Raw genomic sequence first — 26,723 nt, 5'->3', positions numbered from 1 at the left:
TCTTAAGAAGAGCATAGGATGGTTCTCTGCTGCTTGAGCAATAGGATATAGAATAGATTTGAGTCAGTTCCTCACCTTGACTCCCCATTTCTGGAAAATATTGGGCAAAAGACCTTGGCCCATCTTATTGTTTCCAGAAAGCCCTGGGGAATGATGCCACTGAGCCACCTGCAGCCAGCAGTCAGTCTGCAGAAACTGCTGGGCTTCTTCCTACCCTGATGTTTACTTGGTCTGGAGGCCCAGCGTGATGAAACCTGGCCCTGTTGCTGAGCACCTTGGGAGGCCTCCCTCCAGGGTCCCTCTGTGCTCAGACAGTAGCCCTTTGTGAAGCAGAGGAGCCGGACTGAAAGTGGAGCCTCTGGAAACCTTCCCTCCCCCCTGCTTCCAGTTGCCTACACCAGCAGCCGTGGACCATCCTGTGCCTGGGTGGCCTCTCTTTAAAGTTCACTACTGGCAGCTGCAGGTTGAGATTCCAGGCAGCTAGCTATGCCGAGAGCATGAGGAGGGGTCCTGCAGCAACAGTGTCCCTTAATAGAGGGACTCGATAGAGGATGCTTATAATGGAGCTCTCCAAAGGGAAGACTGGCCCCTCTCCAGGCCAGATGGACATTTTAACTATTCCCACCACCACTAAATGCTGCCCCAGGATTTAGGGCTGACCTGATGTTGTTTGTCTCTTCTGCCCGTATTTCACTAACCCTACACTCACTTGGAGGAGGGGGCAATTGGGAATCAGATGTAATCCCTAGCCTGGGGGGAATCAGATGTAATCCTTTAGACTAGTGGCTAAAGGAAGAGTTTTCAGATGGCACAGGTGAAAGGGCACTCACTGGTCTGGGGTGGGTGGAGGCATGGGATTCCTACTAAGCTTTGGGGCTTGCTGGGTGACCTTAGCTGGTTGCCTTACTTTTCTGTGTTGCTTCCTCTGTTTTCCTAGCTATGCCTCACTTTCCCAGTTGCAAAATTATGAAGGCTAAGTAGATGAATGTCAAGGATTTTTGCAGTTCTGATTTTTCATAATACTGTGATCACAGGGATGAAAGGGAAGAGCTGGGGGTGGGTTGGAGGTAGATGACTGACAGGATGCTCTCCGTTGATTCACCAGCAGTCGCTAGGCAGCCTCTTCTCTGCCTCCAGGATCCCTTCCCCCTCCCTGAGTTTCTCCCTTCCTCCCTTCTACCCCACTTTGAGGGTTTCTTGTGATGAGAGTTAGAAACTGTTTGACTTAGATTTGTCTTATCCCATATTCTGCCCCCAAGAGGAGGGGACTATGTGCAGACCAGGAAGGGGGTTAGGAAATAAAAGAGAGGAGAAAATTGGGAGATAAGGGTGGGATGGAGGGAATTGTTGAAAGAGCTCGGGGAAGGGAAGGGAGAGAGAGTTATAGGAAGAGGAGGGAAAAGTGAAAGAAAGAATTAGTGAGATGGGGAGAGAAAAATAAGGAGGAGAGGATGGTGGAGAAGACCACAGGCTGGGCAGACACACAGGTGAGGACCTCTCAGGGTATTCTAGGACAATAGGTATTCCAGTTTGACTGGAGCTGAGTGTGTGTAGGAGAGACAGAATTAGAGCTGGATTGTAGAAGGTCTTGAATGCCAGGCTAACGACTTTGGCCTTTATATCTACTATTTCCTGCTGCTCAAATCCCCTGTGATAAGCTGGGTGAGGCCCAGAGGAGCATTTTCATTCATCCATCCATTCAGCAAGGGACTATGTTTTATCCAGCTCTATCCCCAGAGCATAACACAATGTCTGCACGTAAGAGGTAGTCAGGAAATGCCTGTTAAAATTGAGCTCTTGAAAAAAAGCAGAGCACTCGGAGAAAGCAGGGGCTGAGACAATCTCACAGTGAACATAAAAATACCATAGTTATTCTATTCTAAACCAGAAAGCTCTAAACACCCAGTGAGAGGTCCAGATAAGAGTTATGGGAGATCAGAAGAGAGTGAGACAACACTCCCTGCTACATAGAGCAGGAAAGTTCCAAAGAATGTAATAGAATCAGTTTAGGTTACATACTCAACCTTGCATTAATCCATGTGGCTGGGAAGATAGAGGATGCAATTGGAGGATACAGGGTGCTGTGTATGAGTAAGAACAAAGAGTTCTTCAAAGATAATAGTGGAGAAGGAAGAGGATTATTGCCAGAGAAGGAAAATTAGAACTGGACATTACTGTCACAGTCCATTGTTGTGGACAAAAGACTAGGCTTGTCCAGGGAGCAGTGAGTAGGGGAGGAAAATGTACAAGATATTAGGAGCTGGAAATAGAGATAGAGGTGCACCACAGAGGGCTTATCTCTTGATTTTGAGAGGGATCTTCTTGGAACTGTGTTCGGGAAGAATTAATCAGGTCACCGAGGTATAGAAGGGACTGGAAGCCATAGAGTAGGCACTGATGGGAAATTATTCCATCATGTTTTCTCATAAAAACTATTTACAAGATTCTTCACTCACATCAGTATGTTTTACATTGGTCACACCTCTGCCAAAAAGGGGCTACTCTGTCATCCTCCCTGGGCAGCAATCACTTGTCTGGGAAATGGAGGCTCCAGTGATTTAGGAGGGTGGGTGAACACTTGTGGAGTGTCACTCTTTAAAGACTGATGGGCAGTTTCTAGCCAAATTTGTAGCGAGTGGCTGTGTCTGCAGCCCTTTTTCCATAACTTGGCATAGTGATCATAACCTGGTATAGTGATGGGAAAAGCAGCGTCAGGGGGTCCTAACAGGTGTTGTCAGGCTCTTTTTTTTTTTTTTTTTTTGGAGCAAAGGGTAGTCCAGACCTGTAACCCAGAATCAGCTCTCTCCTTGTCCCAAATATCCCCCACAATGGATGACCCCATTGGGTGGCCTAGTGAGGAGCGTAAGACCTCCCTTGCCTTTGCCTCTTGCCTGTTTTGCCTCCTAGCTCCGAGTCTTAGAGTAAGTTATATAAGTTATCTAAGCCCTTATTTCCTTGCATGTAAAATGGGGGTAGTAATACCAACTACAGAGTCATTGTAAGGGTTGAATAAGCTCATGCTAAAAAGCACTTGGCATCATGCCACACAAACCACAGGCAATGGGCAAATGTGAATTCTTGTTCTTTTTTTTTTAAAGAATTATATGTTTTTTTTTTTTTATAGAGGCATGTTTTATTTATTTATTTATTTGTTTGTTTTGTTCATTTTGTTTATACATGCACTGGGTACAGTCAAAAGCGCGGGAGGGCGAGAGAATTCACCAGAGCCAGAGTGGGGAGCAGAGCAGGCAGAAGGACCGAAGTACACTGCTGAGGGGAGCAGAAGGCGGCAGGAAAGGTCTGTGTGCCATGTGGGACCCTCCTCCGGTGGCCGGGGAGCAGCCGGGGATCGAACCGGCGCCGCAGAGGCCTCGGGCAGCTTCGCAACCCAGCGCTCAACCGCTGTGCCACCGGGGAGGCCCTCTTGTTCATTTTTGAATGACAGAGTTATGTGCTGTCAGAGTTGGAGTGGTTTTAGAAAATAGATGTCCAATCCTTTCATTCTACAGAGATAAAAGGACCTCTGATATCTATTCTAAGTTTCTCCTGTTACAATATTTGCCAATGCTGTCCTTACTAGAAACAGAGCACTCCTCTGCTCTTAGCTATATAAATCCTACGTGAGTTCTATATCTGTCCATAAAAGGATATTTTGACTCCTCCATTATTTTCCCCAAGAGCACTTGCCTATCATTTCCTTTTGGTTCCAACAAAGGTGTCATCAATTACTGTATCATACTCAAAGTGATCAGAAATAGATGGGGCAATTTTGTTAGTAACATAGTAAACAAATCCTAAACAAGTTCAACTATCTTGGAATTTCTGAAGGAAATTTCTCAAAATTATTGGATAAGCTAAGAAATGAATATAATTTTCCGTATCTTTTTTACTCTGCATATTTTTAGCAATATGAACTGTCAGTTTTAAAAATATATATGAGAAAATTTGCATTTTAGGCATGCAATTCAATAGCATTTAATACATTAACCATTGTATTTAGGCTGTTTCCACTCTATACAGAATTTTTTCATCATCCCAAACAGAAATTCTGTATCCATTAAACAATAGCTATCCCTTCCTAGTACTTGGTGACCTCTATTTCAGTATTTGTCTCTATAAAATTGCTTATTTTAGACATCTCATATTAATGGAATCTTATATTTATTCTTTTGGGTCTGGCTTCTTTCTCTTACCATGTTTTAAAGGTTCGTCTTTTTTTTGGAGCATTTTCTCAAAATTTCATTCCTTCTTATGGCTGAATAATATTTTAATTTATGGATGTATTGCATATTACCCATTCATCTATTGATGGACACTTGGGTTGTTTCTACCTTTTGACTTTTGTAAGTAATGCTGCTAAGAACATTAGCATACAAGTAACTATAAGCATTTTATCCAATCTATAATGAGTAGGCTCGATAACTTAAACACACACACACTCACACTCCATTCCAAAGTCTCTGGATCAGAAGATATCTGGAACCTGTTAATTTTTTTTAAAAAAGATTTATTTGTTTATGCATACAAGAGCTGGGGTACAGGCCAGAGATGCGGGGCGGGGGTGAGAGGATTCACCAGAGACAGTGTGGAGAGAAGAACAGGCAGATTGACCAAAATACATTGCTGAGGGGAGCACCGGGTGAGACAAGAGAGGTCTGCTGCGCCATGTGGGTCACCTACCTGGCCAGGGATTGAAGTCGTGCTGCGGTGGCACGTATTGCTTCATAGTGCTGCGTCTTAACCTGTTGCACCACCAGGGAGGCCCCTGGAACCTGTTAACTTATTGGATTTAGCAGACGTGATTATTAATTTAAGGATCTTATGATGGGGAGAGTATCATGGATTATGAGAATGAACCCTAAACGCAATCCTTATAGGAATAATACAGAGGGAGGCTTGACTATCATAGGAGAGAAGGAAATAACGACAGAGGCAGAGATTGGAGTGACACAGCTAAGGAATGTGGATAGCTACCAGAATCTGGTCAGATTCTCCCCTGTAGCCTTTGGAGGAGAACCTCTGGCGATACTAATTTAGGATTTCAGAACCCTAGAAATGTGGGAGAATAAATATTGGATGTTTTAAGTCACCAACTTTGTGGTAATTTGTTACAATAGCCAGAGGAAACAAATATGAGAATTGACGGAAATAATGAATACAAATTAAAATTGCACGAGACTAAAAATTGTCAGAAGAATAAAATATTTTTTAAAGATTTATTTTATTTATATATGCATGCAGAGCTGCAGTGTAGGCCAAAGGTGCAGGGTGCTGAGAGGATTCACAGAGACAAAGTGGGGAGCAGAACAAGTGGATTGACTGAAACACCGCTGAGGGGAGCAGTGGGCAAGACAGGAGAGGTCTCCTTTGCCATGTGGTTCAGCTCCCTGGCTGGGGATCGAACCATGCTGCAGTGGCTGCAGATAGCTTCACAGTGCTGAGACTTAACCCCTTGCACTACCAGGGAGGCACAGAATAAAATATTTTGAATAGAATTCAGATCTATGGAATGTTGATAGAAAGAAGGCTTCAAAATGGCAGAAACTATAATCAAAAATATTTTATATGTAGACCAAAAGTTGCTTAACTGACTTTTCTAGTCAGGTTTTCAGAGAAAATTATTGATCTCAGTGAAAATAATTTCATTAAATGAAAAATGAGAAAAGCTGGGAACAATTTAATTGTGCCATAATCAGTTAAGGAATCAAATTGGCTTAATGGAACTTGCCTCAAAAGAAATTGCTTGCCTTGAAAATTCACTGATGTTGATATAATCTTAAATAAAATGTTTGTATTCATAAATAGAGTCAAACATCCTTCAGGTCAAAATGCCTTATGTCCCTTTCCGCATATCTTTAAGCTTGACTTATTTTTAGAAAATAAAAACCAGAACATTTCTTCTACCTAAAACCTTGGTCCCAAGAATTTCCTTCCATTTAGAGATGAACCTATGACTACAGAATCCTAGCATTGCCCGAGAGGAAAGGAAACTTCACAATGACTATTGACTCAAATCTTTAATTTCACATCTTAGGAAACTTAGGTGAGAACAAGAAAAGACTGATCTAAAGTCACCCCCAAAAAAACCAATAGCCCTCAACTACCAGACCCCTCTCTGCAATGTAAATTTCTGACAGCTTCTCAATAGCACTTTTGCTTTTATATAAGGGAGAGAATTGGGGGCTCTCCAGACAACTGCCTCATTTCAGAGCTGCTTTGTGCTGACACTCTGAATTGATTGATTTCCTCTCTGAGATTTGTTTGCTTTCTAAAAAGGAACTGCAGTCTCTTCTTCTCCATGGCTCCTGCCATTTTAGGCCCTATCTTAGAGGGTCTTTTCTTTCTGGGGAACATCAGCTCCACACTCCTGGTCTTCTGTTTCAACCACTTCCAGCCCATCCTCCACACTAGCCTCCCACAGTGTTTTTCTTCATTAAATACTCAATTTAAAAATTATTGCAAAAGGAAGCTTCCCTGGTGGCACAAAGGGTTAAGTCTCAACACCATGAAGCTATCTGCAGCCACTGCAGCATGAGATTGATTGATCCCCAGCCAGGGAGCTATCCCACATGGCACAGCAGACCTCTCCTGTCTTGCTTGCTGCTCCCCTCAACAGTGTATTTCTGTCAGTCTGCCTGTTCTGCTTCCCACTCTGTCTCTGGTGAATCCTCTCACCCCCCAGACCTCTGGCCTGTACCCCAGTTCTTGTATATGTAAATAGATAAATCTTTAAAAAATTATTACAAAAGAATTCAAGTACACCAAAAGTTTAGTTCCTATCCATCTTCACCCAGAGGCATCCACAATCCAGAAATTTATTTTAGTGTTTATCATGGCCATCAATGTCTTCATAATTTGTGCTACATGTAGGTAATACCTGCAATATACTTTGAACTCTCATATATTACTGGTGAGACTGTAAAATCATTAAGATGCTTTGGGAGTTCTTCAAAAAGTTAGACATAGAGTTACAACATGACCCAGCAATTCCACTCATATATTCACATGCACACACATACACGATACATGAAAATATATATTCACATAAAAACTCGTGCCCAGAAGTTTATAGTATCATTATTCATTATAGCCAATAAGTGGAAACAACCCAAATGTATATCAACTGATAAAACGATAAACAGAATGTGGCTTATGCATAAAGTGGAACATTATTTTGTCATAAAAGGACTAACATACTGATTCATGTGGAAACGTGAGTGAATCTTGCAAACTTGAAAAAAAGCCAATCAATAAAGAATACATATTACAGGGCCTCCCCGGTGGTGCAGCGGTTGAGCGCTGGGCTGCGAAGCTGCCCACAGCCTCTGTAGCGCCAGTTCAATCCCTGGCCACCGGGTGAGGGTCTCACATGGTGCGCAGACCTCTCCCACCACCCACTGCTCCCCTCATCAGTGTACTTCGTCAGTCTGTCTGTTTTGTTCCCCCCTCTGACTCTGGTGAATGCTCTCATCCTCCCGCACTTCTGACTGTACCCAGTGCTTGTATAAATAAGTAAATAAATAAATCTTTAAAAAATATATATATATTACATGTTCTACTTACTTGAATCCATAGAGAAGAAAGTATATGAGTCCTTGTCAGGTTGATGGGAGGGGGAAATGAGGAATGACTTAAGGGGTATGAGGTTTCTTTTGGGGTGAGGAAAATATTCTGGAGTTAGAGTATTGATAATTGCATGATCTTGTGAATAAACTAAAACCACTAAATTATATACTTTAAAATGATGAATTTTATGGCATGTTAATTATATCTTAAGAAAAAAGCATAGTACAAAATAGTGCACACTCATGGACATACTATTGCAGCTTAAGAAAAAAAACTGGTAGAAAACATACATTGTACAAAAATGAAGAATGATGTAAAATATATATAAAATAAAAAATTTAAATAAAAATTTAATTAAAAATAATTAAAACTTTTTAAAAGGAAAAAACTGGTGACAGATAAAAATTGCAGCTTCCTGTGCACCCCTCCTTGATCCTGTTCCATCCATCTTTACCCAGAGGCATCCACAACTCTGAAATTTATTCTGATGTTTATCATGGCAATAAATGTCTTCATAATTTGTGCTACATGAAGGTAATATCCTCAATATACTTTTTTCTACCTATATTATATACTTGTTATTTCTATTTTTATTTGATGTTTTCAAATGTGCATAAAAAGGTCAAGATTCGTATACCAATTATCTCAAATAAGATGGTGAAGAGCAATTTAAAGTGTATACAACTGTCATTTCCCCCCTACAGTATATTTTTGATAATTATCCATATTTCTACACTTTCATTGTTGTATAGTATTTTATTGTATGAATATTCTACAATTTTCTTTCTTTTCCTATTGATAACCATTTAGGTTATTTTCAATTTTCCAGTGTTACAATGCTTCAAAGAACATCTTGAATATCTCCTTTTGCACATGTTCCACAGTTTTCCTGGGATGTATATCCAGGAGTAGAATCAATGAGTCAAAGGTCTATACAGCTTACACTTGGTTAGATATGGCCATAGGCGTCTAACTGGCACACCAAGTTACAGTTCTGCCATCGGGGAATGAGAGAGTAATTTTCTACATCCTCAATTGTACTTGATGTTGACAGATGCTCTCTTTGCCAAACTGAATTGGTATTTCACTATAGTTTTAATTTGCATTTCTCTGATTACTAGTCAGTGAAGCATTTTCATATGTTTGTTGTTCATATTGAGTTTCTTGTTGATATCCTTTGTCTATATCCATTATCTCTTTTTCAGGAATTTTTTTGTCTACTCTGCATTCTCTTACTTTATCAGCAGAAAGCATTGCTGGGATCTTCTCCCAGTGAGTGACTTATCTTTTCATTATGGCATATTTTGATGCACACAAGTTCTGTATTTATTTATTTATTTATTTATTTATTTATTTATTTTTAAGGTTTATTTATTTATTTATACAAGCTCTGGGAATGTCAGAAGCACTGGAGGGTGAGAGAATTCACCAGAGCCAGAGCGGGGTACAGAACAGGCAGACATGAAATACAGTGCTGAGGGGAGCAGCAGGCGGCAGGAGAGGTCTGCTTCACCATGTGGAACCCTCACCAGTGGCCGGGGATCAAACTGGCACTGCAGAGGCTGCGGACAGCTTCGCAGCCCAGCGCTCAACTGCTGCGCCACCAGGGGAGGCCCAATGATGGTTAATTTTTTAAAAAGCTTTATTTATTTATGCATAAAAAAGCTGGGGTACAGGCCAGAGGTACGGGGGTGAGAGTATTCACCAGAGACAAAGTGGGAAACAGAACAGGCAGACTGACCGAAATACACTGCTGAGGGAAGCAGCTGGCAAGACAGGAGAGGTCTGCTGTGCCATGTGTGTTGCTCCCAGGCTGGCCGGGGATCAAACTAGTGCTGCAGAGGCTGCGGATTGGCTGCGGATTGCTTCATAGTGTGTTGCTTAACCCCTTGCGCCACCAGGAAGGCCCTAGTGTGATGGTAATTTTGTGTGTCAACTTGACTGGGCTACAGAATGCCTAGATGTTTTCTTAGGCCTTACTCTACATGTGTCTGGAGGAGATTAATATATTTGAATTGGTGGACAGAGTAAAGTAGATTCCCTCCCCAGTGGGTGTGGACCTCACCCAATCCATTGAAGGCCTGAATAGAATAAAAAGGCAGAGGAAGGAAGATTTGCTTTTTCTGCCTGGCTTGGACTTCTGTCTTTGGATACAGACCTAGATGAACTTATGTCATAGGTTCTTCTGGTTCTGCATCTTGCTGACTTCACATCTTGGGACTTCTCAGCCTCCATAACCACATGAATTTATTCCTTATCATATATCTAATCCAATCTAATCTAATCCAATCCAATCTAATCTAATCTAATCTATCTGAAATAGAAGATATATGTGTATCTGTGTGTATATATATTTTATATATAACATAAATGTGTTGATTTTCTTTTTTTTTTCTTTTTTCTGTGCTGATTTTCTTTTTCTTTTTTTTTTGAGAACACAAACTGATACAGTTATGATTTTTGCGTCTTGTTTAAGGAATACTTTCCTAGTCTGAGGTCTTAAAGATGATCTTTAATTACATCTGAAGATTTTAAAGTTTTGCTCTTTGAATCTAGGTCTTTAGTCCAACTGAAGGGTTATTTTTGTGTATGCTATGAAGTAGGAATCCAATTTTTTTCCAAGTGAATAACCAATTGTTCAGTATCATTTAAAAAAGTATTCCACCTATATTCATTTTCTACAACTGTCGTAACACATTACTACAAACTAGGTGGCTTAAAATGACAGAAATTTATTCTCTTGTAGTTCAGGAGGCCAGAGTCCAAAATCTAGTTGTTAGCAGAATTTGTTCCTTCTGGAGACTCTGAAGGAGAACACATCCCATCCCTCACTTCTGGCTTTGGGTAGTTGCCAGAAATCCTTGGTATCCCTTGGCTTGTAGACACAGTATGCTGGTCTCTGCCTCTTTCTCCATATGGCCTTCTTTGTGTCCGTGTCTCTTTACCACTTCTTATGAGGTCATTAGTCATTGGATTTAGGGCCCACTTGAAATCCAGGATGAATTAATTTTGAGATCTTTGACTAATTACATCTACAAGGACCCTATTTCTAAGTGAATTTTGGAGGGTAAGACTATTCAACCCATGACTCCTTTACTATTCCTTTGCAAATGTCATTTCTGTTATATAGCAAATGTTGGAATATGTGTGGTCAGAGTGATCATGTTATAATGCAAATATCTGATGAAATCATTATACATTTTTCATGAGATAGTCTTACATAATCCTTACAATAGTTCAGTGAGGTACTATTAAAATCACCCATACTACTAAATCATTGACACAGTCAGCATTTGCATGTTATGATATGATAACAAGCACCCCCAAATCTCAGTGGTTTACAACAACAAAGTTTTCTCCTTCAATTTATACATCAATAGCTGTGGGCAGATATTGGTTGACTTTTCACTCTAGGATCCAGACTGAAGCTGCAGCCTCTATCGAGGACATGCCATTCCAGTGGCAGAGATAAAAGAGTAAGATTTTAAATTGAAACATGCCAAGGTTCTTCAAGTATCTACTAGAACTGACATATCTATTTGACTCAAATTTCATTGGCTATAACCTAATATGGGCTAAGAAAGTACACCCCTTCCTCTGGAGGTTACTCAAGTCATGTGGCAAGAATTCACTGACTAGAATGTATAAGCTTACTGGGGAAGGAGAAAACAATAATGAGAATAATAATATCTCTACTGCAGGGGTTAAATAACTTGCCCAAAGCTGGGATTCAAACTTAGATCTTCTTTCTTCAAAATGATACTGCATTCCATGGCTCCCTGTTAGCTGCTAAAGGGAGTCCAAACATATTTTAGCTTTAAGTTTTCTGCATGAGCATTCCTGCAACTTGGAGTGTCCCTCTACATTGTCTGTGTGCTGCACTCACTGTTTAAGACTCTGGCCTTTGTGAGCTTCTCACTTAGGGGTTAGTCACCATATGCCTTCATTACTCTTTATCCTCTTCATTACTGTCTTATCCTCTCTTTTTTAAATTATTTATTTATTTATTTATGCATACAAGAGCTGGGGTATAGGCCAGAAGTGTGGGGGGTAAGAAGATTCACCAGAGACAGAGTGAGGAGCAGAACAGGCAGATTGACTGAAATCCACTGGTGAGGGGAGTGGCAGTCAGCTGTACCATGTGGGTCACCTCCCTGGCTGGGGATCGAACTCATGCTTCAGTGGCTACAGATAGTTTCATAGTGCTGACTCTTCTCCCCATGCTCCACCAGGGAGGCCCTGTCTTATCCTCTCTTAAAAGTGGGCACACTTTTTATTTGTCATGGGTTCCCTCAACTCTCATGGTCTTGCACAGAGTTCCCTAAATGTTTGCATTACTTGGGGTGACTGATTAGGGACCTGAGCTGCAACTGGGCTATGCTCCCCCGGATGGGAACACTTGGCCTACTTTTTCACCCCTCTCAACTAAGCGTGACACCTGGTGCTCTGGCGACTGGCAGGTCAGCTCTGTATGACTCACTCTGTAAACCTTCAGCACCTTCACCTCAAGGCCCTGGGATGGGGTGTGTGTGCTGGTGGTGGGGGCTGGGGTAGGAATTAACTCTGCTTTTCAAAATCCTTCTCTTCCCTTGCTCCAGGACAAGGACAAGTAAAAGTCCTTTAAGTCCCTACTCATTAGACCGAGGAGGACTTGGGAGACCCTGGAAGGTGCAGGGAAAGGAGGAAAGCATTGCTGTATCATAAGAAGAGAACTAATAAGAGAAAGGGGAAAAGAATTACACACTGAAAGACTTTAATAACTTGTCCCAAGTGATTTAATCTAAATTTTCTGAGCTTTAGTTTCCCCAGATATAAAGTGGAGACTATACTGATCTTGTCCCCTTCCCTAAGTCATTGCAAAATACATAGTAAAATACTGGAAATCGGGCCTCCCCGGTGGCGCAGCGGTTGAGCGCTGGGTTGCGAAGCTGCCTGCAGCCTCTGTGGCGCCGGTTCGATCCCCGGCTGCTCCCCGGCCACCAGAGGAGGGTCCCACATGGCGCGCAGACCTCTCCTCCCGCCGGCTGCTCCCCTCAGCAGTGCACTTCGGTCCTTCTGCCTGCTCTGCTCCCTGCTCTGGCTCTGGTGAATTCTCTCACCCTCCCGCGCTTCTGACCGTACCCAGTGCTTGTATGAACAAAACAAACAAACAAATAAATAAATAAGTAAAAACATGCGTCTATATAAAAAAATAAAATAAAATAAAATAAAATACTGGAAATCTTTAGAGGTGCAGGCTTGAAATCACACACACACACACACACACACACACACACACACACTTGTAATGGGAAGCCTCTCATAGCCCCTGTGTAACCATGGGAAGATTGTGTCTCTCCATGAACCCTGGTATCCTCTTCCATAGAAGGAGAATAATAATTATAGCTACCTCCCAGGGTAAGAAACTTATGTAAGTAAAGTGCCTGCGCATAGTGCTCAATAACATTGGCTGTTTTCACCTGAGATGATGATACTTACTATTTAAAGAAAGGACCTTTTAATGTCATTTGTGAACATTAAAAGGAGTGGGACATTCTTAACTTTTCTAAAAACTGGTTCTTTTTTTAAACAAGTATGAGGTGTGGCTCAAATGAATGAGGAAACAGTTTAAGAAAGGACAGCACACAGAAAACTGTTTTCATAAATCTTGGGGAAGGCATAGAATGCTTGGCTCACCCTCCCCAAAGATCAGAGGTTCTTGTCTCCTACTCCCACTTGTACAGATACAGTCCACTTAACTCCTTCCTGTCCCCTCCTACCAATTCAGTCACCAAGTCCTGGGGAGGCTGCCTTTATAATTATAATCATAACCACAATCATCGCCAGAACATAGTAACAAGACCCATGATGTTGCTACTTTTATCTAAAGGCTGTCTAATATTTTAGCCCACTTACCATAATCTCTCTCTCCTAAACAGAATCCAGAGTTAGAAGGGACTTGAAACATTATTCTGCACTTCACAGATGGAGAAACTGAAATCCAGAGAAGGGGAGGAATTTACCTCACCCACACATTAAATTAATGGCAGAGTAGGACTAGAAGCTGTAGCTCCTGGCTCCTGCCAAGGGCCAGTGGTCCTTTCCTGACATATCTGTCCTTGGCTTTCGGTTCCCACTGCCACTCAGTCTGTCCTCTTATCTTATGGATATTGTAGTATTTCCTAACTGACTCTTCCTACCTCTGGTCCCTCCACATCAGTGTGTTCCATACATATGGCCAGATAGTTGCATGGAAACACGGCCTTCATCTTGTCTTTTCACTCCTAATAGAATCTGGCCATTTTCAACTTAGAGGGTTATCTGGCTCTTGGCTCAGTTTCCAAACGATGAGCCAATAATATATGTCTCGACAGGGAGCTCATCACTCCTAGAGTGGTCCATTCCCTTCTTGCCTAGAGTTGCCTGTTAGAGAGTACTTTAAAATGGGCTGAAATTGTTCTCCTGGAGGTACACCCTGAATGGATATTCTATCCAGCCAACAAATGTGAGTTTAATATGGGTTAGGTCCTTAGTGGACTTGATACTGAAGGGAACAGAAAGAGTCTTCCCCAAGAATCTGTGATTTTGAGGTTCTCAAAATTTTTTATTTTAGTAGATCTAAATAATAAGAAACTAAATCTCCTTTCTGCATGACAGCCCTTCAGGTGTTTGGAAACAGTCATCATCTTCTCCTGGGCATCTAAATCATTCACCAAAAGACATAGCATCCTGGTCCTCAGCATTTCAGTCTCCTCCTCTAGTCAGACTCCTGTGTGACATTATCAACTTCAGGCCTGGATCCCATGGACCAGCTGTGAGCCACCCAGGGCAGCATAAAACTGAGGTAGCCTCTGGTTTCTGTTGATAAAGTATATCGTGTTCATGTTTCCTTCTCTTCCTTCCTTTTTGCCTTCCCTCCTTTCCTTCCTCCTCCCTTCCTTCCTTTCATTTTTTGCAGTCATATCGCACTGTTTAGCTTGAGGTCAATGCAAATCTTCAAGTCCTTTTCACTGAAACTGCCCTTAATATAGATTCTTTCTATCCTGTATTTTGGATTTTTGATCAGTTAGATTTGTGCTGTCCTGTATGACAGCCACTAGCTGCATGCGACAATTTAAAGTAGTTAAAATGAGGGTTTCCCTGGTGGCACAACCTCTGAGGCTGTCCGCAGCCTCTGCAGCACGAGTTCTATCTCTATGCCCGGCAGGCCAGGGAGCAACCCACATGGCGCAGCAGATCTCTCCTGTCGGGCCTGCTGCTCCCCTCAGCAGTGTATTTCAGTCAGTCTGCCTGTTCTGTTCCCCACTCTGTCTCTGGTGGGTCCTCTCACCCCCCACACCTCTGGCCTGTGTCCCAGCTCTTGTATGCATAAATAAATAAATCTTTTTTAAAAAGTAGTTAAAATGAAATAAAATGAACATTTTCGTTTCTCAATTGTTTTAGTCACATTTCAAGTGCTTAACAGTCACAGCTGGTTAGTGGCTATCACATCAGACAGCACAGAATTAGAATACTTCCATCATCACAGAAAGTTCTATGGGACTGTACTGGTTTGGACTGCAGGGCAGGAGTTTACAATTATTCTGTATGGCACCTTATTTTGTTAGTTCTAGCTTAGCCCCCAGGGCTGCTCAGATCTTTTAGAAACTAATTTTGGTGTCCAGAGTGTTTGCTGTCCTTCCCAACTTCATGACACTTGTAGATTTGATTAGTGTCTCATGCTTTCCTCTGCTTCATCTAAAACCACTGATAAAAAAGCCCCAGCAGTACAAGGGGATGGCAACCAAGCCCTGCCTGTGGCACTCAGCACTCTGCTACTTCATATAGCAGTGGTGAAGTATAGAATACCACGTTCTATTGCTCCTGTTTCATTGCCTTTTGTAGATGTTATGTGTTTTCCAAAATGAGGGTTTGGGGTAACCCTGTGTGCAGCAAGTCTATCAGCAAATTTCCAATAGCGTGTGCTCACTTTGCGGCTCTGTGTCACATTTAAGTAAGATATGTCAGTTGAATGATACTTTAACAGTGTGTACATTATTTTATAGCCATGTTATTGTGCATTGCACTGAGTAGACTACAGTATTGTATAAACATAACATATATATGTATGCATGCATTGGAAAACCAAAAGAGTCATCTTACTTGCTTTTATTGCAATATTTGCTTTATTGAGGTGGTCTGGAATGGAACCCACAGTATCTCTGAGGAGTGCCTAAAGTTTAACAAATGAGGCCTACATACCAGTCCCTGTGTGCTGGATGCCTGGTACATCCAGGGATCTAAAGACAGCAAGTAAAGAGTCCCTCTCCAAGTGAAGTGGTTTCTCTAGTTCAAATGCTTTTGCCTCATATTCAGGGTGGCCTTTCTCTGACCTGTGGTAGTGGGAATCAGCTTCCTCATTTGGAGCCTGGCTCTGAAGTTAATAAGCTATGTGATGTCTTTGTGGTTCAGTTTCCTAACGTACAAAGTGGGGTGAGGATAACCTCACCCTACAGTGTTTTTGTGGGATTAAAAGTAAAGCTTTTAGAAAAGTGCTTCAAACACCTTAGTTATCATTAATTCTGATTAATAATTAAAATTCACCCCATTGCTCCCCTCCACCTGCCTTGGACACTCCATGATCAGCTCTGCTTGGGGCCTTGGTATCCTCAGTTCTGTTTAGAAATCCTTCAAGATCTGGAAGAGACCTCTTCTTGACTTTTTTGTAAAGATTTTTTTATGCATACAGGAACTGGGGTACAGGCCAGAGTTTGGGTGTGCGTGTGAGAGGATTCACCAGAGACAGAGTGGGGAACAGCATAGCCGGATTGACTGAAATACACTGCTGAGAGGAGCAGCGGGTGAGACAGGAGAGGTTTGCTGTGCCATGTGGGTCACCTCCCTGGCAGGGGATGGAACTCATGCTGCAGTAGCTGCGGATTGCTCCATAGTGCTGATGCTTAACCCCTTGTGCCACCAGGGAAGCCCCCTCTTCTTGATTTCTTATGTTCTCAGCTGCTCACTTGGCATATAGTATCTTATACTGGAGTCTGGAATATCACAGGGAAGAAATTGAATAATTGTTGGACGGTGTGTTGGCCCTGTGCTGCCCGGTGGAGGGAATTAGGACAGGCTACTCACCTGCAAAATAGGATGATCACAGCTGCCACATAGCACGGTGATCAGGGCTAAGAGAGACTAAATGGGAGAATGTTCCTGAACTTAGTAGGACCTTATACTCCTCTGATTTTCAGTAAAATCCCCAGAAAGTGGACAACACTTGCTTCCCCTCTCCTCATCCCCTCACCTCATTTCCCCATTCCCCTGTCTTTTATTTAGTGTTTTGACAAAGGAGGCCGGGCTCATGATTTCGTGCATTTCTGGAGGGTCCGGCCCTACCCCAGGAGCCCCGAGGCAGGAATTTCCTCAGTTTCATCTTTGGCATGGGGACATCTAATCAGTACCCCACCTTCTCGCCGTTGCTCTTTCGGGCTTGCTGAACTTGCCTTCCCGAGCCTCAGTTTATACTCGAAGTAGGACCAGAAGAAGCGCCTAGCCAGGGCGGCGGGTATGGCGTTATAATCCTAATTTAGAAAAGCCCTTTACCTCGGGCGTGCCTGCCCTGTGGAGGGTGGGCTTCGGGCTCTCAGGGCCCCCAGAGTCCAGAGGTATTGGCACCTGAGAGGGGGCTGCACCCGCCGGGCGATCTTCGTTCAGCTCCGGCCGCGGGAACAATGGGAGGGCGGTGGGAAGGCGGGTGGGCGGTGGCCGGGTCCCGGCTGGAGGCAGAGCAGGCGGGCGAGCTGCGCGCGGGGCTGTGGGGTTAGCCCCGGGCACCGGGCCCAGAGCCGCGGCGTCCTGGCCTCGGAAAGCCGAGGTTGGCGCTGGGGATCCGGGTAGCGGCGGGGGCGGGGCCGAGCCCACCCGCGGGAACCCGGGGGGCTCGGAGGCCGGGCCTGGGGTCTCCCCTGCAGGCGCGCCGCACGCCCCGGCCTCTGCGCTCCGGCGCGGCTCAGGTAGGCGCGGGGCGCGGGCCCACGTGGGGAAGCGGGCCGCGGGCCTCGGCCGCCGGGCGGGCTCGCGGGGCTCAGCCCCCTCCCCGCCCCCCTCCCGAGGGCCGGCGCGGCTCCTCCCGGCGCGCGGCCCCGGCTCTGGCGGCTCCCGCGGCGGCGGCGTGTCCCCGGCTGTCCGCGGCCGCCGCTCGCCCGCTCGCTCCGCGCCTGGTGGGCGGCCGGGATCGCCGACGCCCGCTCCCCGGGAGCCGGCCGGGGCGGGGCGGAGGGGGGAGCCCGGGCGTGGGGGGCGGGCGTGGAGGGGGCTGAGCGCCGTGGGAGGGAGCGAGCGAGCGAGGGAGCGAGCGAGCGCGAGGGGCATTTCTGCGCAGCTCGAGCGCGCCTCGGAGCCCGCCCGGGCGGCCGCCGGACGCACCGACCGAGGACAGACCGCGCTGGAAGCCAGGTCAGCCGTCCCGCGCCCCGCCCCGGCGCTCGGGGACCCCGGGACCCCGCCGCGTCGGCTCTCCAGCGTGTGAGGCCGGGGGGTGTGTTCGCCGCCCGGGGCCGGGAGCCCGGCCCCCTCCTCGGGCACTGACAGGCCAGCGCAGGGTCTGACACCACCGCGGGTGTCGGCGCCCGAGCCGGGCGCTCCAGGCCGCGCGCGCGGGGCTCTGCACGGACGCCCGCGAGTGTGTCGGGGCCACGTCTCCGGGCGTGTGTTGGGTGTGAGCGCGCGAGTGCCCGCGAGCCTGTGATGCTCGGTGTGAGCGCGCGTGCGTGTGCGCCGGGTGTGTGTGTGTGTGTGTGTGTGTGTGTGTGCGCGCGCTCTGTATTTCTCAGTCTGAACTGTGTGGGGTGTGTGTGTCTGGGTGTGGGTGCGCGTGTCTGCGGGTGTCTGTTCTTGAATGTGTCTGTGAGAGGGTGTGTCCGAATGTGTAGCCGAGCGTGTGTGCATCTGGGTATGGGTGTGTGCCAGCAGCTTCGCTGGTGGCTGGAGCTGGTGGCGGGGTGTGTGTGCCGCTGTGCGAGCACCAGTGTGAGTCCCCGTGTGTGCGCGTGTGAGGGCGGGTGTGCACCCGCGTAGCCCCGTGTGCGTGTGCGCGGCTTTGTCTCCGCACTGCCGGGAGGAAGGGGTGGGGGCGGCGGCCGGCGCCGCGGTCGCCAGAAGCCGGGCACCTGGCCGGGGCGGTGGGTGGCGCTGGAGGGAGCGTCCCCGCCCGGCGGAGACTCCCTGCCGGCAGGTGGGCGGCCACACCCCGGGGGCCAGGGGAGCTGGGCCGAGGGCGTGTCCTGCCGGAAGCTCAGCGTGTGTGTGTGTGTGTGCGCGCGCGCGCGCGCGCGCGTGTGTGTGTGTGTGTGCGCGCGCGCGCGCGCGCCTGTGGGTGCGAGATCGTGGTGGTGGCGACAGCAGATCCCGGGCTGGTGACCCAGCGGGTTCAGGGATCCATTTCCTGTTGTCCAGAGACAGACCAAGTCACTGGCGCGCCCACCCTCACCCCGCAGGCTCCTGCGAGGGAGCCGCACCTTAGGTGCCCTCAACAGAGGAGGGAGAACCACTCTCTCCTTAAAGGGCCAGTGTCCAGGCGCCAAGGAATCCTCTCAGGAGACCTCTACTTTGAGAGGTCTCTGGGGGTGCCTGGATCTCTTTCCCCACGCGTTGGTGCAGTGCATGCATGCGTTTCTACATCTGAAGTCTGTGCATGTGTGTTTTCTTCTATGTATTTCTGTTGCATTTGTGTGCATAGGTATGTTTTATCATTGAACAGTAAATGTAGCTCTTGATAAATATGTGTATGTGCTTTTATGAATTCTGGTATATTTGTTTTTATGTACTCACTCCTGTTTATATATTAGTACGTCTGTGGATGTGGGTTTGTCAGAGAAGTGGCATTTCTGTACCAACTGGAATAGGATAGAGAAATTCTGTCCAGGGCCACTCTATTTTAGAAAACCTGAATGGAAAGGTAGTTTGGGAACTTAGCTCCTGTCTTTGTGGATTCAGATGCTGTTCTGAAATGTCGGTAGATTGGGGTTAGACTGGGTACAAGAGAAAGAGAAACTGAGATTTAGAGGAGAAGGAATTGTTATAGAAGAAAGATATCCCAAGTGCAAGAAATTCTTTTAGTTTCCATTCTTCCCTGTAACTTCACCTCCCCCTCTGCTGCTTGCCTTGCCAGGATAAAGTGCACAGGATATGGAGTGTAAAGGGAGGGAGCCAGGAGTGTAAAAGGAAGGAGGGTGGATGGGTGAGAGGATTGGGGGCCAACAGCAGATTTCAGCAATTCTTAAAATGTCTCCCTGCCAAAGACAGCAGAAGCTGGGAGAGCCTGAGGTGCTGTCCCCTTTCCTGAATCCCTTTCGCAGGACCAGGAAACGTGTAGTCTGGAGCTCAGAAACTCTGGAGGCTGGGCTGGTCAAACCTTTTATGTGTTTAACTGTTCACTGAACACATTTCTGTCAAGCATCTCTAGATTCTGGGACTTTGAGGCCCTTTCTCTTGCTCAGAGTGCTAGAGGTTGTTTCATTGTTACTCAGTTTTAGGAATCTCGCTTTCTAGCCCCCAAGGATCCTGGCCTTTTTCCTCACTATTTCCTCTCACCCCCATATGCTATAGTGTAGAACAGTGGTTCTCAAAGCATGGTGAGCCCACCATCACCTGCAGAGTCACCTGGGAACTTGTTAGGAAGGCAGACTCTGAACTACTGAATCAATAACTACGCGCCGGGTCCAGTGGGCTATGGTTTCACAGGCTATGGTTTCACAAACACAGGTGATTCTTAATGCATTCTAGAGCTCAAGGGAAGTGCAACCAGGGACTCAGAACATCCTATAGGTTGAAATGCTCAGAGAGCCTCCACTGTCTCCTCCCACACACATGCTTAAAATAACTGGCAGCCCTATCCTGGTAGGTAGGTGCTCAATTTTCAAGTCTCAGGTCTTCTTTGTGATTTTGGACACATCACTCCTTCATTGAATAATACAGTGACTTGCTGACAGTATCTTCTCTGGGCCGCTTACTAATCAAGGGGTTCCCTGTGTTACTCTGATTTTCCAGTCCTTCCTTACCTTGATCTACAAGACTGGCTCACCTCTCTGGACGCCAGCCATTTGGGCCTTCCTTTAGTTTACGCTGGAGCTCTTTTGCCTCATGTATATTGCACATGCCATTCCCTCTGTCTCACTCTTCCTCTGCTTATTGTCTTGGTTAACTCCCACTCCAGATTTCAGCTCAAGAGTCACTTTCTCAGAGGGGCCTTTGCCAACTCCCTAGGCTAAGTCAGTTTTTCCTGTTATACTTCTTAGAGCTCCCTGTGCTTATGAGAGTGTTCACAGTGCTTATGAGAACTTGTAATTATTCCTGAACTTGTTAGTTGTCTGTCTCTCCTCACTGAATTGCAAATACATCTGGGCAGGAACTTGCCTATCAGTCTTCCTAGTGTCCTTCACTGACCCCCAAGTGCCTGCCTTGTGGTTGGTATTGAATAAATCTGTTGAATAGATGACTTTATAAAATGGGAGACAGCATTAAATGTCCTCACCGTTTCCTCTGAAGCCCTGATATTATAATATCTAAGGAGTTCTCAGACTTTTTTTGAAGTAGCTTTATCTTTTTAAACTGCTCCATCTCCAGGCCATAGATTTGAGTCTCCATTTTATGCTCTGTCCATGCTGGGTTCTCCTTTAGGGGAGACAGGAACTCTTCAGGAGACATAACAACCGCTGGTTTCTGGCATCTTCCTGCATTAGCATCCTGCAAGAATGAGAAGAGGAAGAGCGTTGAATAAGGACTCTAAAGATCTAGTCCATACCTTGTTACCTGACTGTGGGCAAGTCTCTTCCCTTTCTTCTTGCTTCCTCTTCTGTGAAATGAGGATAATGGGATGGGTGCTGTACCTAGTGTTGGTTAGTAGCACTAGCCCTGGAATCTTTCTGGCTTTGTCATGTACTATCTTGAAGGACTTGGGCAAGTAACTTCATCTCTTCATGTCCTTGCTTATAGAGCAGGACCAATAACAGTATCTGTTTCATAGGGTTATTTTGAGAATGAATCAAGGTAACACACATGAAATGCTTTGCACGGTGCTGAGCACATAGTAAACATTTGGTAAATGTTAGCACTTATTACTGGTATAGCTACTAACAATTGAATTCAACATCTGGAATGTCTTAGTGCTGGGTTCTAAGCCTACGGAAACAGAAATGCATACAGTGTTCCATGCTGGGGTGTGGGGAGACGTGTAAGGATGTACAGTGTGCAAGGTGCCAGAGTGTGGCTACATATGCAGGAAAGAAATGGCATTTTGGGCTGGATTTTATCTTCCAGGTAGTTGGAGCAGCATATGCAAAGCCATGATGGTTTGTTAGGGGAACTCCAAATATTTCCAGTAGTTGGAACAGAAGGTGGCAAGTAGTAGGGACAAGTGGGGTGAGTGGCTGTGATAAATGCTGGGGCCAGATATGTCACTGGCTAAAGAATTTGACTGAGTCCTACAGGTGGTAGGGAGCTAGAGAAGAGGATTAAGCTAGTCAGGAAGGATCATATTTGCATTGCAGAACCACAGCTCTCCAGGTGGTGCTGGGGACTGTTGACTGGGAGACTGGGCTCTGAGGGTGCTTGTTTGCTTTTTTTTTTTTAAGATTTATTTATTTATATATACAAGAACCGGGGTACAGGCCAGATGTGTAGGAGGGTGAGAGAATTCACCAGAGACAGAGCAGGGAACAGAATAGGCAGACTGACAAAATACACTGCTGAGGGGAGCAGCGGGCGAGACAGGAGAGGTCTGCTGCGCCATGTGGGACCCTCTCCGGTGGCCGGGATCGCACCAGTGCTGCAGAGGCTGCGGACAGCTTCACAGCGCGGTGCTCAACCACCTGTGAGGGTGCTTGTTTGCATGATGGAAGGGCTAAGTAAGGTGGATAGAGACCTAGAACATAGACAAAGCACAGTTGTTAAATTTCAGGCCAGGCCTCACCAGGCAGATGAAAGAGAGATGAGAATGACCCTCCAGGCTCCCTTTAACCTCCAAGGCTCCCTGGGACTGCTTCTCAGTAGATACAGAATGTATTAATTTCTTAAGGCTCCTTAACAAATTACCACAATCTGGGTGAGTTTAAAAAGCGGAAATGTATTCTCTCACATTGCTGGAGCTAGAAGTAAAAAATCAAGGTGTTGGCAAGAGTTGGTTCCTTTTTTGAAGGCTCCGAGAGGGGAGTCTGTTCCACGCCTCTCTCCTGGCTTCTGGTAGTTGCCAGCAATCCTTGGCATTCCCTGGCTTGCAGCTGCATCTGCCTGTGCTGTCACATGGCTTTCTCCTGTTTCCCTCTGTGTGTCTCTGTGTTGTTTCCTCTTCCTATAAGGACACCAGTCCTATTGGATTTAGGGCCTACCCAGTGCTGTGTGACCTTATTTTAATTAATTTAATCACGAAGATTCTTTCCAAATAAGGTCACCTTCTGAGGTCCTAGGGAGATATGAGTTTTGGGGGTGAGGAATACCATTCAACTCAGTACATGCAGGAGGATGGAAAAGAATGCAGGTCTTGGGGTCCCACAAGCTCAGGTCCAAATCCAGGCTGCAATGGAGTGGCCCTTAGCCAGAGGATAGATCAGTTACTGTTTTTCTATTTTTTTTTTAAGACTTATTTATAGATGCATATAAGAACTGGGGTACAGGCCAGAGTTGCGGGGGGTAAGAGGATTCACCAGAGACAGAGTGGGAAGCACAACAGGCAGATCCACTGAAATACACTGCTGAGGGGAGCAGCGGGCGAGTCAGGAGAGGTCTGCTGTACCATGTGGGTCAGCTCCCTGGCAGAGGATTGAACTTATGCTGCAGTGGCTGCCTGAACTCCAGCTTGTGCTGCAGTGGCTGCCGATAGCTTCACAGTGCCAAGACTTAACTAACCCCTTGCGCCACCAGGGAAACCCTCAGTTACTTTTTTCCAACTTCAGTTTTCTCCTTTATGAAATGGGACACAACATGGAGTTTGTGGACTTGAGATGATCAAATGACAGATGTGAGCATGCCCAGTGAGGTGGCACACAGTATGCACCCAATAATTATTGCTTCCTCTTTAGTCCCCGCCCCCCACTCCCTTCTCTGTGCTTAGTGCCTGGGACAAGTCACTTAATTTTTCTTCACTTTCCTCATCTGCCAAATGTGAATAATCATCATCTAGCCCTATCTACCTCACTAGATTGTGAATCCTGGGGGATAATGAGAAAGCTCTTTGTAATTGCTTTAAGAGTTTGTTGCTGCGATTTTTAATTATAATCGTCGTCATCATAATAACCCTTGGCCATTACCACATCCACTGCATTCTCAAGAGAGCACAGCCCAGCCCACTCCTCCCTTGAGGACTTGTTCCTTTTTGCCCATTTGTACTCAGGGGCATCCTACCAAGGGTAGCTGCTGTCAGAGTTGGGAGAATCTTAGAGATGATCCTTGCCCTCCACTGCCCTCTTAGTCAGGGGAGGAATATTGATGATTCAAGAGAAGTGCCACCTGAAGGTCACACAGTCAGCTGGCCACTGACGATTGGAACATCTTGTTTGTGGCTCCTGTTTACAGTCTGAAAGGTGCTATTTCCCAAGTGGAAACTTCAGCCTCAGAAGTAGGAGCGTGTGGCAGGTAGAGGACTGGAGAGGGGCAGTGACTCTGCAGGCTGAATGGGAAGGTTGTTTCGTTCTCAGGCTGGCTTTGGCCATCTCTGTTTGCTCCAGTGGGAGGAGGCCACCAGGGTGGTGGCAGCTGTGTGGGGAGCCAGAGCCTGGAGGTAACCCAAGGCTTCAATGTCCCTATTTACAGCTAGGGAGGTGCTTCTTAGCAGGCGGTATCCCTCTAAGCCTTGCCTTAGCAGACCTAGGGAAGGTTCTGGAAAGGAGAGAAGTTTACCCTGTCCTGGCAGTTTCTTCCTCTCCCAAGCTGGAGGAGCCAGCCCCTATGCCCTTGATATATATATATATATATATATATATTTTTTTTTTTTTTTTTTACCTTCCTTCCTCCTTGGTCTTCTTTTATCCCCTTCTCCCTCACATCCCCTTTCCCCAATGTCTCTCCAGATTAAAGGTCTAGACCCCCTTCAGGTGGGTTGTGGGGGGGGGCAGCTTGGGACCACCTAATAATTAGAAAGCCTAGTCTTCCTGTCAGAGCCTCACTCTGGTGACTGATATACAACTACTTACGTTTTATTGGCTTATCTTGTGCCAGGGCCTGTGCTAAGTGCTTTACTGGTCTTATGTCTTTTAATCCTTGCAACTACTCAGCACGGCAGAGATTATGATCCCTGTTTTATTAAAGAAGGCTAAATAACTTGCCCAAGGCCTACCCAGTCCTCAGCTAGCAAGTGGCACAGCTGGGATTTCAATCTAGATCTCTCCAAAGCCCGTGGGTACTAATGAGTCTTTCGCATACTACCTGGATGGGGCCTGTGAGAACATTTAGGGGTCCACAGAGGGGCGCACACTTGCTCATATTCAGAGAACAGATTCTTGGCTGAGACAGCAGGGTCTCCCATCCGGCTCTTCTGAATCCCAGGCCTGTGCTGTGATCCAGAGACTGGCCTTTCCACAGTGTCAGCCCCTGGGGCTGGCCAAGGCTCTGAAACTATCTGGGTCTAGGCAGCTGTGGAAGAGACCTGCATGGGGTGGGGGTGGGTGGCGGCAGGTCTGAAGGTACTTGGCTTTTCCCTTGTTACTGTTTTGCTAGTGGCCACCTTAGTTTTTCATTGATTATCTTGAGTCTCCAGTTAAATAAGCTTATCATCTGCAGAGTGATAGTTTTGTCTGTTGCTAAGAATGCCTGGGGGTTTGAAGATCCTCTGTCAGGCTCACTGGAGGGAGTGGGCAGGAAGATAGTGATTGGAGCCTGGAGACCCAGGTTTAGAGAACATTTGTGCTAGAAAGGAGAAGGAAAGAAGCCAGTCTGGGCGAGGGTCAGATGAGGCAGTCTGGAGCTGGGAAAGAGCCTGTAAGCTGGGACTGATAGGAAATAGCCACTCATCCAGTTTGGTCCAGGAGTCCAGACTTCCTCAGGCATGGCTGCTGATAGCACAGTTTTGCTTCAGAATCTGAGCAGCTCTAGTCAGTTTACAGGACCTCCACCCCATCCACCATGACCATTACCTTGGTCTACTTGAGCAGGAGACTCAACCAGAGGGACTTGCTTAATGGACAGTGACTTTAAAACTTCTAGCCACAGACACCTTTCCCCATAGGCAAGGAGGCAGAAGTTCAGCATATTAAACAAGTAAAAGGAAACCCGCTCAGCATCCCACCCCATACCCCCTACCTCAAGGATCCCTAAACCATCCCTAAAGTGGGGGCTTCTCAATCTTGTTTCTTCTAAGGCCAGCAAAGGGGAGCTTGCGATATAAAACACTCTTTCCAGGATTTACCCCAGAGAGTCAAACTCAGCTACTCCATGGGGAGGTGGGATATGTGATGGGGTCCTGTAATAAGTCTGCTTTAATGGGCTACCTGTCAAGATTACTGGGATGCATAGGCTTCTCAGGTTGCCCTCAGAGGACACTGGTCTCGGATGGTCATGAGCTTCTGAAACAGCAGACACAATTTTGAGAGTGTGTCTTGTGCTGGGGAGAGAATCCATAGCATCGAGTCTAGGAGTCATAACCCTTAAACCTTTAGTGTCATCCTCAGGGTTATGTTATAGGGTGCGAGCCGCCTGACAGCAGAGGGCCGCCAGGAAGCTAATGGTAGAGGTGGGCCTTGAAGGCAGAATTCTCCCTTTTCCTGTGAAGTTGCTAAGGGACTGTGGACCAGTCCCTTTCCCATTTGGGCCTTAGTTTTTCCAGCTGTAAAATGGGGGCGGACAGGATAATCCAAAGGTCCCAAGCAGGTTTTTTCTGTGGTTCAATAAGCTAGGTCTCCCACTGCCCTGTTCACCTTCTTAGTACTTTGCCTCCTCTGCTTCATCTACCTCTGGTGGGACTACCCTGTCCCTTTAGCATCTTCGGTCTTCAGAGATTCTGCACAGAGCCTGGAGTTCCGTCTGTCAAACCACATACATGCCAAGGCTCCGAGACTTTTTCCCTTGCCGTTCTCACTTACCATAAATGAACCAGGTGCCTGTGAGTCTAGGGAAGTTCAAGGTGGCCTTTCTCCAGGGCTGGACACCTGGGGCCAGTGCCAAGGGGAGGGGCTTGGAGAATGTGTTTCCTGAGGCTTCTGGGACACGCC

At 46.1% G+C, this 26,723-nt stretch overlaps 1 protein-coding gene across 8 annotated transcripts in view; it reads left to right on the top strand.

Annotated features, from left to right (window-relative positions):
• EPB41L1 (erythrocyte membrane protein band 4.1 like 1) overlaps positions 1 to 26,723 on the top strand; it is a 136,066-nt gene that overhangs the window by 6,005 nt on the left and 103,338 nt on the right. For 6 of the 8 annotated variants that reach the window (XR_008552328.1, XM_037495712.2, XM_037495826.2 and 3 more), the window contains exons 4-6: positions 7,948 to 8,100; positions 8,772 to 8,838; positions 14,203 to 14,389. The gene's annotated coding sequence lies outside the window, so the exon portion shown is untranslated. Of the gene's footprint in view, positions 1 to 7,947; positions 8,101 to 8,771; positions 8,839 to 14,202; positions 14,390 to 16,959; positions 17,093 to 17,899; positions 17,983 to 26,723 lie in introns of those variants that run through there. The other 2 variants (XM_054696793.1, XM_054696791.1) reach the window with 2 other exon arrangements.

The sequence above is a fragment of the Talpa occidentalis genome, unplaced genomic scaffold, assembly GCF_014898055.3.
Source record: "Talpa occidentalis isolate TD23 unplaced genomic scaffold, MPIMG_talOcc4v2.1 talOcc4.10, whole genome shotgun sequence".
In the NCBI taxonomy this organism is placed as follows: domain Eukaryota; kingdom Metazoa; phylum Chordata; class Mammalia; order Eulipotyphla; family Talpidae; genus Talpa; species Talpa occidentalis.
The sequence above is the reverse complement of the archived record's forward strand: the minus strand, read 5'-3'. Positions and strand labels throughout refer to the sequence as shown.